Here is an 11,210-nt window from a genome sequence, read left to right as displayed (position 1 = left end):
CGGTCATGTCTGACATTCGGCCTATTAGAGGCCCACTATAGATTTGGGCCACTTTCGGCCTGTTGTCATTTCCGTCCTGTTAACGCCGGACGTAAACCATGGGCCATATGTGGCCCAACGTCATATCGGGCCGATTAACGGCCCATTTAAAAATGGCGATAATCTAGCCCGACCAAAGTTCCGGCCCGTTAAAGGCCCGTGTATTAGGTCGGCGCATTGATGGCCTGTCCGAATTTCGGCCTGTCAAAGATCCGCATCGTAAATGGGCCACCATTTCGGCCTGCTAAGTCCAGTGGGTTATTTGGCACAATCAGGGCCCAATCTCACTTTCGGTCTATTAAAGGCCCATTTTTTTATGGGCTCGAGATATTTACACCCGTAAAAGGCCTAATTTTACTGAGGGCCCAAATTATGTTTAGGCCTGCTAAAGGCCCACTATGGGCACAGGCTTACTAGAAAAATATGAAAGCTTATGCTGATTTAGGCCCAGATATTTTTAGTGGGCTACATGCCAATTTCGGCCCGTAATCGTTTTTAGCCCAATTGGAATGGGCCCGACGAATGTTGGCATGTTGGGCTCCTACGAAGCTTTAGGCCGAATACATTACTAAGATAAACCTACACTATACAAAAATTGTGTCGTAATTACTGCAGCCTGTGGCAACATCATAAATGTTGTATCACAACAAAATAAATTCTAACCATACAACAAAAGGCCTATTGGTATAAAGTTTACAGTCCTTCCAGATAAAAGCACCATCAGATGTATAAAAGCACAGATCATTTGACCTGAGTGCTAATGTTTCAGGCTATAGAATCTGATGGAGCAGCACGATCTCCACCTTTTTTCCACCATTGCTCTTGAACAACGAAGTGAATGTCTAATAGTCTGGTTTCAAAACCATTCATATCTTGACGACATTTCTCAACCACTATTCTTGTTTCCGAAACAATGTCCATTAGGGATTGGACTTGTGTCTGGAGCACAGATATATCACTCTGTCTAGCAGGAAGATTTTGTTCAGAAGGTGATTTGGACGAGGTTACCTTGACAAGCAACCCAGAATTACGCAGGAAGGTGCTTTTTGCATTGTTAGTGGAGAGATACTGATGCACTGCAGCAAGAGGTGACATTGTGCCTGTCGTAGCCTCATCACCTTCAGGTGGTTGTGGCTGTTCAATCATTTGTTCCATAGCTTCCTGAAAGTTTGAACTTGTAGATTAGTGTACCAGATAATTTACTAATGAGACAAAAACAAACAAAGTAGGTTAAATGTTTATACATAACTTATTTTGGTGAACTAATGTAATACATTAGCATGTATTGTAGTGCCAACTACATAATAAAATCACTTTCGGAACATATGTCCATGTAGGATGCCTACTGTATTGTCTATTTCCTCACATTCATTGACATCTAAGGATAAAGAGACATGGTTTAAAGTAGGATGAACATAGTATGACATCATTCATATCATGGGCAAAAAGATATAAAACAAACAAGCTATTTTATCATTATGTGCGCACGTGAACATAACAACTAGATTACAGATCAAGACCAAAAGAATATCCTTCATCTCTTTTAAACCATGTAAGGTGAAATGATACGTTAAGACAACTGTGTATAAAAGTGAACAGAGTAACTGACATTGGCTGCAAACCAAGTAGTTAAATGAACACATCGCGGGACCAATCAGTTCAAGGCAGGAGGAGTAAGGACTTACAACAGCGGCTTGGACTGGTGTGCTCATGCCCTTCATCTTGCTGGTGTGGCAATCCTTGAAGATTTGCACTGCATTTGGTTCAGGTTCTTTTTGGTCCGCAAAGGCTTTCCTCTGTATATGGAACAAGTCAATATAAATACGATAATATGGCACACAAAAAAAGAAGGAAGTAGCCGCTATTTACAAGAGCCTCGCAGTGTGCAATATAGCTACGAGATCCTGTTGTCTGTTGGAATTTCACTTTAGAACGGTTGGTTTTGTTCTTCAAACAGTTAGCCTAGAACAAGATACACTTGTAAGGCACATACATAAATATAAGTTCAATATTTGGTCTAATCAAATACATATAGCCTACCTGATACTTTGGATCAGACCAGTGTTTAACAAGGGTTGTCCAGTCTTCATCTGTAATATATTCCACTGGAGATGTTTGGGCGATTTCATTGTTAGCCTTGCCTTCAAAGTGAGATTTTCTAAGGTGGTATCGATACTGTCGCAGAGCAGACTGAAAAACATGAGTGCATGCTTGTTTAGTTGCATCATCTTTCGGATCCAACTTGAACCTCATCTGTTGAAAAAAGAATGTGAGTCTTATTAGGAGGAAGCTAGAAAGTATGGGACAGAGCAAGACAATATTACTAATTGCGATGAATAACATTACTTACGAATAAATGGTCAAGGAAGGTGTTAAACTGGGTATTGTCTTTCTCATTCCTGTACTGGATCCACGTTGGGAGGATACGTGCATGACACCTAACGGCAACGGCTGCCTCTGATACTAACTTGGCTAACTCTGTAGCATCACATGGCCTTTTTAAACCTGCCTCAAAATGGATCTCCAGTCTTCCTCCTTTAGATTTTGTTAATCTGTCAAGCATTATCCCTGATTTCTGTTTCCACTTGCGCCGTGGTGCTAGTTCAACAACGAATATGGAAAGTGTTAGTGTACATCAAACTGTGAGAGTACATATAAAGGAGCATGCAACTGCAACTTGACTCGGTCATGTACCGTCTTGGTGTTGATGCTCATGAGGTTCATCTGATCTTGCCAAGTCCTGTTGTGTCAGCAGTGCTTCCGAAGTAGTGTTAGGTGTGAGGCAGCTTGGGAACTGGCCAGTTCCGGAGCAAACGAACGAGTAATTGGTTGAGATGCTGGTACAATTGAAGCGGATGCTGCAGCTGGTGGAGCAGGTGATACTGTGTTTGTAGATTTAGTCGGTGGACTTGGACCTTCTACTGCACTATAAGTACCAGTAGAATCTCGACGGCAGATCCTTTTCTATTTCACCCGACGAGTAACATCACTCCCTACTATATTATTTTCCTTGCTCTTTTTTGACTTTGCGATGTCAAGCTGTACCCACACAACAAAAGAATAAAATCACTCTTCAGAACTCATTGATGCATGATACAGACAAGCAATACTTTGATGTAAGACAACCCTATGAGGATGAAATATGTAAGAAAAATAGGACGACATGACATATTCATAGCTACGATGTGCAAACTAAGAAGAAGGATTTTCAAGAAAATAGAAGTAATGCAAGCTAGACACCATATGAAAGATGCAACCAATATTACTCTGCCAAGTTAAAAGTGTCTTGTCATAAGTGGCAATTCGAAAAATTAGAAGCAGTACAACATAGAAATCAATGCAAGATGCAACCACTATCAAACTGACATGTTAAAAGCATGCAATCATGAGTGACTAATGCGGGATACACAACAGCAGTACTTTGATGTAAGAACATGGTATGGTAGATAGATGCAGTGTATTTTAGACACAGAAAGCCATGTCATATGCACATGTATAATGTATAAACTCGGCATGTGCAATTTAATCAAAATAGAAGAAATACAGGCTAGACAACATAGGCAACATGAAACCAATTATCACACTATCAACTTAGAGCAAGCACCTGCGATGGTGGAGTACGGGAGATGAACTCATCATGTAGACTTGGGACTTCAACTTCATTAGCAGTAGCAGTGGCAAATCTAGAGAGTCTCTATTTGCGTCGGTGCGGCGGACCACCAACATCCCCTAACTTACTCTTTTCCTTCCTATTTTCTGATATTGCCTTATGAAGTCAAAACCACAAGAAGATGAATAAAATTAGCTCTTCATAACTGGTTGATGCATGATACAGACGAACACTATTTTGATGTAAGGCAAGCGGAGGTAGGAGGATGGAATATATACAAAAAAAGACAGCGTTTCATATTCACACGTACGATAGGAGGATGGAATATGTATGAAAAAACAGTAAGCTGAAGGCATTTCAACAAAATTAGAAGAAATGAAAGCTAGGCACCATATCAACACGCAACCAATATCACTCTATCAGGTAAAAAGTGTCTCGTCGTAAGTGCCATTTCAAGAAACTAGAAGCAGTACAAGCTAGAAGACAATGCAAGATGCAACCTACATCACAGTCCCAAGTTAAATGTGTCTTATGGGTAAGTGATCGTTGCAGGTATAAGTAGTAAGCTACGCAGATGCAATTTAACATAATCAGATGCAATTTAACATATAACAGTTCCAGGTAAGAGCAAGCACCTGTGATGGTGGAGTAGGGGAGATGTGCTCATCATGTACACGTATGTTCTAGAAACAGGAACACGTGTCATATTCACATGCATTATGTGTAAAGTAAGCAGATGCAATTCAAGTTAGAAGCAATACAAGCTAGACATCATACACAACATGCAACCACATATAATAGTGCCAAGTTAGAGCAAGCACCTGTGATGGTGGAGTAGGGGAGATGTGCTCATCATCTACACAGCTACGTTGACTGTCTAGCCTTGCGTTGTCTTGCAAATCTTGTTGGGAGGATGGCGGAGTAGAATCTGTAGAGAACCTCCGTTTCAGTTGCTCGGAAGGACCACCATCATACAATGCCTTGCCAATTTCCTTCAGCTTTATTGATTTTGCATTGTGAGGTCATACCGACAAGAAAAAGGAATATCATTCGCTCTTCAGAACTCATTCATGCATGATACTGACAAACACTACTCTGATGAAAGGCAAAGTCATGATACGAAGATGGAATATGTACGAAAAAATGGACGGCTTGACATATTCACACCTATGATGTGGTAACTAAGCAGAAGGCACTTCAACAAATTAGAAACACTGCAAGACACCATATGGAAGGTGGAATCAATATCACTCTGCCAAGTTAAAATTGTCTCGTCATAGGTGGCATTAATCAAACTAGAAGCAATACATGCTAAAAATCATATTCAAGACGCAAACCAATATCACACTGCCAACTTAAAGGTGTCCCATCATAAGTGACTGATGCAGGATTCACAAGAAGAGTAGTTTCATGTAAGAACATGGTGTGATTGACAGATATAGTATGTACCAAAAACAGGAAAGCGTGTCATATTCACATGTATCATGTGTAAGCTAAGCAGATGCAGTTTACACAAATTAGGAGCAATACGAGCTAGACACCATATGCAACATGCAACCAGATATCACACTGCCAAGTTAGAGCAAGCACCTTGGATGGTGGAGTAGGGGAGCGGAGACTTGGACCTTGTAATGCACTATCAGTACAAGGAGAATCGGTACAGATGCTCCGTTTATATTGCTGCAGAGGACCACCATCATCGCCTTCCTTACTCTTTTCCTTCCTCTTTCTTGATTTTGCCTTGTCAAGTCAAACCCACAAGAAAAAGGAATAAAATTTCCTCTTCAGAACTCATTGATGCATGATATTGACGAACACTACTTTCATGTAAGGCAACGACATGATAGGAGGATGGAATATGTATGAAAAACAGGACGGCGTGACATATTGACATGTATGATGTATAAAGTGTAAACTAAGCACAAGGTACTTGAACTTGTTAAAATCAATGCAAGCTAGAAACCATATGAAAGATGAAACCAATATCACTCTGCCAAATTAAAAGGGTGCCGTAACAAATGTATTTGACCAAATTAGAAGCAATACATGGTAACAGGCTAGAAATAATATGCAATATGCAACGAATAAAGGTGACTCATCATAAGTGATTGATGCAGGATACAGAAGAGAGGTAGTTTCATGTCAGAACATGGTTAACACATAGATGAAGTGTGTACCAAAAATAGGAAGGCATGTCATATCCACAGGTATAGTGTGTAAACTAGGCAGATGCAATTTACCCTAATTAGAAGCATTACAAGCTAGACACCGTATGCAACATGCAACCACATATCACACTTCAAAGTTAGAGCAAGCACCTATGATGGTGGTGAGGGGAAGTGCGGTCTTCAGGTATAGAGCTACGTTCAATATCTTCATTTAGGCTTGTTGTTTCTTGAGAATCATGTGGAGAGGATGAAATTGCATTCTTTATAAGAGTATTGCGTTTCATATTAACCCACGCGCGTGACTGTCTCATCATAAGCGATAGATGCAGGATACACAAGAACAGTATTTGATGTAAGAACATGGTGTGATAGGCAGATGTAGTATGTACCAAAAACAGGAAGGCGTGTCATATTCACATGTATAATGTGTAACCTAAGGAGATGCAATTTAAAAAATTAGGAGCATTGATGAGGGATACACAATAAAAGTAGTTTGATGTAAGAACATGGTTAATAGAAAGACGTAGTATGTAACAAAAATAGGAAGGCATGTCATATTCACAGATATAATGTGTTAACTAAGCAGATGCAATTTACCCTAATTAGAAGCATTAGAAGGTAGACACCATATGCAACATGCAACCACATATCACACTGCCAAGTAAGAGCAAGCACCTGCGATGGTGGTGTGAGGGAATTGCGGTGATCAACTAGAGAGCTACGTTGACTATCTTCATTTAGCCTTACTGTTTCTTGAGAATCATGTGGGGAGGATGACACTGCACTCTTTAAACGAGTAGGGCGTTTCACAGTAACCCACCCGGGTGACTGTCTCATCATAAGTGATTGACGAGGGATACAAAAGAGCATTAGTTTGATGTATGAACATGGTTAATAGACATATGTAGTATGTATCAAAAACATGAAGGCATGTCATTATGAAAGGTATAATGTGTAAAGTAAGCAGATGCAATTTAACCAAATTGGAAGCAATACAAGCTAGACACCATATGCAACATGCAGCCACATTTGACAGCGTGAAGTTAAAGCAAGCACCTGGGATGGTTGTGTGTGGCAATTGAGATCATCAACTGCAAAGCTACGTTTACTGTCTCCAACTACTGATACTGTACCCATTAGGGCGCTGAAACGCTTAGTGCTTATCTTCGAATTACACTGAAGCGACTTCTGTCTTTTCTTTTCTGCATTCATCAACACTGCGCGAGAGTCTGAAATACCCATGCATAAAAAACAATAGTGTGAGTATGGGTGAAGTGTGTGCACAATTAGTAAAGTGTAAAGGTAGCAGATAGCAGGTCTGTGAGAAATAAATGACGGGAGACATATGATAGCTCTACAACATGCACGACACACTAAATTACTACAGGATTCTATGAAAATAACAGTCGACTGAAAGCAAATAGGTCAGTCCATTTTTTCTGCACCGTCCGATGTACAAAGAACGGGCAGGTCGCCTTCATCTACCTCCAGCCAGTCAATGTTGACAATCTTCCTCGAAACACCAGCGACCACCGGCCCAGTATTCCTCCCCTGCTCGCGCCCTCCCCTCGACCTCACCGCACCGTCGTGCTTGGCACCGCCCCTGGCCATCCATTCAAGCCCTGCCGACCTCCAGATAAGGCGCAAGCAGCTCCTGCACCCCACACCCCTATGAGAGACACCGATGTGCCGCTTCCCCGGGAAATAGGCATACTAGGTGCTCTGCGCGCCTAAGCGGGTGCTGCTTCTTTTAATTGCGGTTCAACTGACCCTGAATTGAAATCCAGGCGGGCTACTAACCTCTAGCAAAGGTGAAATAGTAAAAGGGAGGAAACCTTGTGCATTTAGTATCACAAAGAAGATGTAGTAAGAAGCGCTCTACTAGTTTCTTTCGTGGGATGAATATGTTGTGAGCGGAGACGTAGGATTTGCACGAATAAGGGAAGAGGAGTACCTCTTTCTGCTGGCAGTGCTGTGTCCTCCTTCTATTTTTCCGACGAACTTCTTGTTGTTCGCCGGAAACCAGAAGTTGTGGAGGACGGTGCAGCCTTAGACGAACCCATGGCCAAGTTGTTGAGTGTGGTGCGGTGGCCATCTGTCGGTGGCGGGGAAGCAGATCCGAGGCGGCAAACGATGGCGTAGCGGGAACAGCTCCGGTGCGGTGGATGGTTGCGACAGTGGAGCCGCAGCAGTGAGGCGCAGGACGGCGTGGTCGGAGTGGTTCTGGTACGGCGCATGTCGGTGTCGGCATCGTGGAGGCAGCTCTGCCTCGGCTTCAGCTGCTAAGTCCTTGAGGGCGTTGCCATTGTGGTTGCGTTGGACGACGATGTCGGGGTACCGTCTCTGGCGTGATGGAGGAGGGTGGCGGTGGATTGGCCGCTATGGGGTGGAGGACGGAGGAGGCTGGGGTTTCGCGGCTGGTGGAGAGGGTGTTTTCGCGCCCACAAAGCATGAATGGGGAAACGGAGGGAGGCGAGGAACTAAGGGGGAACAATGTTTCGGTTTGAGAGGCGCTTTTTTGAAATTTGGGGAAAGTTACAAACTTTGCCCCCATCTAAAATTTCGGACATATTGCAGGTTGGGGGTAGGACAGTCATGTCAGTTGTCCCAAATGTGGGCAGGATAGATTTCGGCCGAGCGCATGGGTGTTTAGGCGCCCACGGCGTATGAATGCTTCTCGGAGGCGGCTGAGACTGGCGTCTTGGTGAAGTTACAAACCTACCCCGGTTTAGACCTTTGGACATCGGGCCGATAGGCTTACACGGACAGGACAGTAATTTCCTACCACCAAACATTAGTCTCGCGCGGTTTCGGGTGACCAGAGGCCTATTTGGTGCTTCGTTCAATATTTGGGAGCAGAAGCATTAACGTTTTCGGTTCTCTTGAATTGAACTTTCAGGATTTGTCAAACTTCACAAATCTTTACTCTTGAAAATCCTAAAGCTACGATTATTTTGGAATGGAGGGGGTACATTTCAATATACATTATACACGAGTATATATTAAAAAATATGCAACTTACCTCAGTTCATACATGGTTCCAGATATAATCTCCTTGGTTGCAAAAAATAAAAAGATAGATATGCGTATGAATATATATAGTATGTTCAATCTCACAACAAAGATTGATGCCCCCTTTTACATCTGATTTACAAATGCCATTATCTCGGGTTCAAATAGATGAATGCACTTCCTATGAATTCGAATCTTCGAAACCCCCTTTATGTTGAATTAGACATGTATTCTATTTCGTAGCTAGCAATTTGGAATGTATCCATGCAAGTGACAAATGTATAAAGTGCTTCACACTAACAACATGGAGTGCACTAATTAATGTTTATATATGAATTGCAAAAGCATCCATTGCCTGTATTTCAAACAGCTCTCACTCTATGGATCGATAATATGAAATAAACACATGCACATGCTAGAATTCAATAGAGTATGTGTGTCTGATAGACCGACTTTTGTCCATACGCAATTTGCAAAATTCATGATCTTATCCAAAAATAATAATGCCATTTATATTTTAGTTTAATCCATAGAACCGCCTTTTACACGTAGATGCACTATGACTCGCCCCGTTCTCACAAATGCGTTATATATCTCTCTATCTAACGCATAAGTGCACACACTTTATATGCATCGGCATTTCTCTTTCACACATGCTCACAATCTCTCTCAGGGTGTCGAGGTGTCTCACGCACATGCTCTCTGTGTTTATCTCTCTCTCTTTCTGACTACTATGTACCACTCTTTTCACTAATCTCAGTTGGAAAACACTATTTCTCTCGCATGCATATACACACACGCACGGTCTCTACTATCCCTCTATACACACATATATGTGCCTACGTGTCTCCCGCACGCACATTATCTTTAGGCCTCTCTCACACACATTGCCCCCCCCAACACACCTCTCTCTTAGTAGTTGGCAGATATGATTTCATCATATCATTCGGAAGGATATCCCTGGCTGTTAGGCTGGATGGTAATACGAGGCAAAGTTTTACCCTAGTTCGGATTGGACCCTTGCAGTTGAAGAAATAGCCTACTCCTGTTACTGTATATTAGGGATAGGGGTGTGTACAAAGTACACGTGAATACGAGGCATTGTGTGTGTGTGTGTGTGCATACTATCGACGAACTAGCCCCCAAGCTTGTATAACATACTAAGGGCCTACGGTTACAAATCATATATAGTTGGCTTATCACAAGTGGGGATAGAGTCCTCCGCGACTCTGGTAGCTTCGTGTTGTATGCCGAGTCCTCCACATGGGTCTTCGTATAACACGTTTCGGTCCAACCTATATGTGGCACATGATGGAACTGACCCATCAGTCTTCATGTTGACCCACCACAACTAGAAATGATGTGCCCACCACACCATACACGCAATCGGCCACTAAGAAAATAAGCATATACAATAGTACAACGGTATCTAGCTCACGATACGTCTCCATATTTTGTTGATGACACTGACGGACTTTGCATTTGATGCGTGCTCCGTATTTTGTTGAAGACACTTACGGTCATTGTATTTGAAGCAAAAGCACGATATGGTCACTGGACTTCAGAATAAGCTCATCACGGTCACCACATACATTTTGTTGTGCTAACCAACATGTGGTTGGATGGTTAGGAGGACAGTGGTTTCTCGAGCCCACCAAGGTTAAAGTCCCGGTGCTCGTATTTATCTTGTGTTAATTTCAGTATTTTCCAGCGATGCACGTTCAGTGGGAGGAGACGTTCCACTCGACTACGAGGCACCTATGGTGACTTCCTAAAATCTCAAGATCATATATGCTGGCCCACTCTCTCGAAGGTGCTCATAGGGGTAGGGTTTGCGTGTGTGCGCTTATAGCGGTGAGTGCTTGTGCGTATATATGAGCCCTTGCGTCTGTACAGTATTAAACAAATACATGTCATGATTATACGGGCACTAGCTCACCCGTACAACTCCGCATTTTGTTGATGACACAATCAATTGACCAGTCAAACGTTCCACGCGACGCAACTAGTGTTGCACCATCCGGGCGCGTAACCGTGGGGCCCACCTGTCAGCCTGTATATGAAAGAAAGAAATGGTAGTTTGAGTTTGTACTGTCTTAATAAAATAGGAGTACATTTTAGGGTGATCATACGGTCACTGGCTCACCATACAGCTCCGTAATTTGTTGATAACACGATCAATTGACCAGTCAAACGGTCCACATTCAGCAGCGCACATTACCATAGGGCCCACCCATCAGTTCGTATAAGAAGGACATAAATGGTAATAAATTAGTGGTCGGTGGGTATTCGAAGTCGTGAGACCTCTGGTTGCTAGTCACCGGCGGTTGGGGGGCGTTCATTGGGCGGTGGGGTGGGGATCACCGGAGAAAAAGCTCGGC

The sequence above is a fragment of the Triticum dicoccoides genome, chromosome 7B, assembly GCF_002162155.2.
Source record: "Triticum dicoccoides isolate Atlit2015 ecotype Zavitan chromosome 7B, WEW_v2.0, whole genome shotgun sequence".
Classification (NCBI taxonomy): Eukaryota; Viridiplantae; Streptophyta; class Magnoliopsida; order Poales; family Poaceae; genus Triticum; species Triticum dicoccoides.
This window is presented reverse-complemented; position numbering follows the sequence as displayed.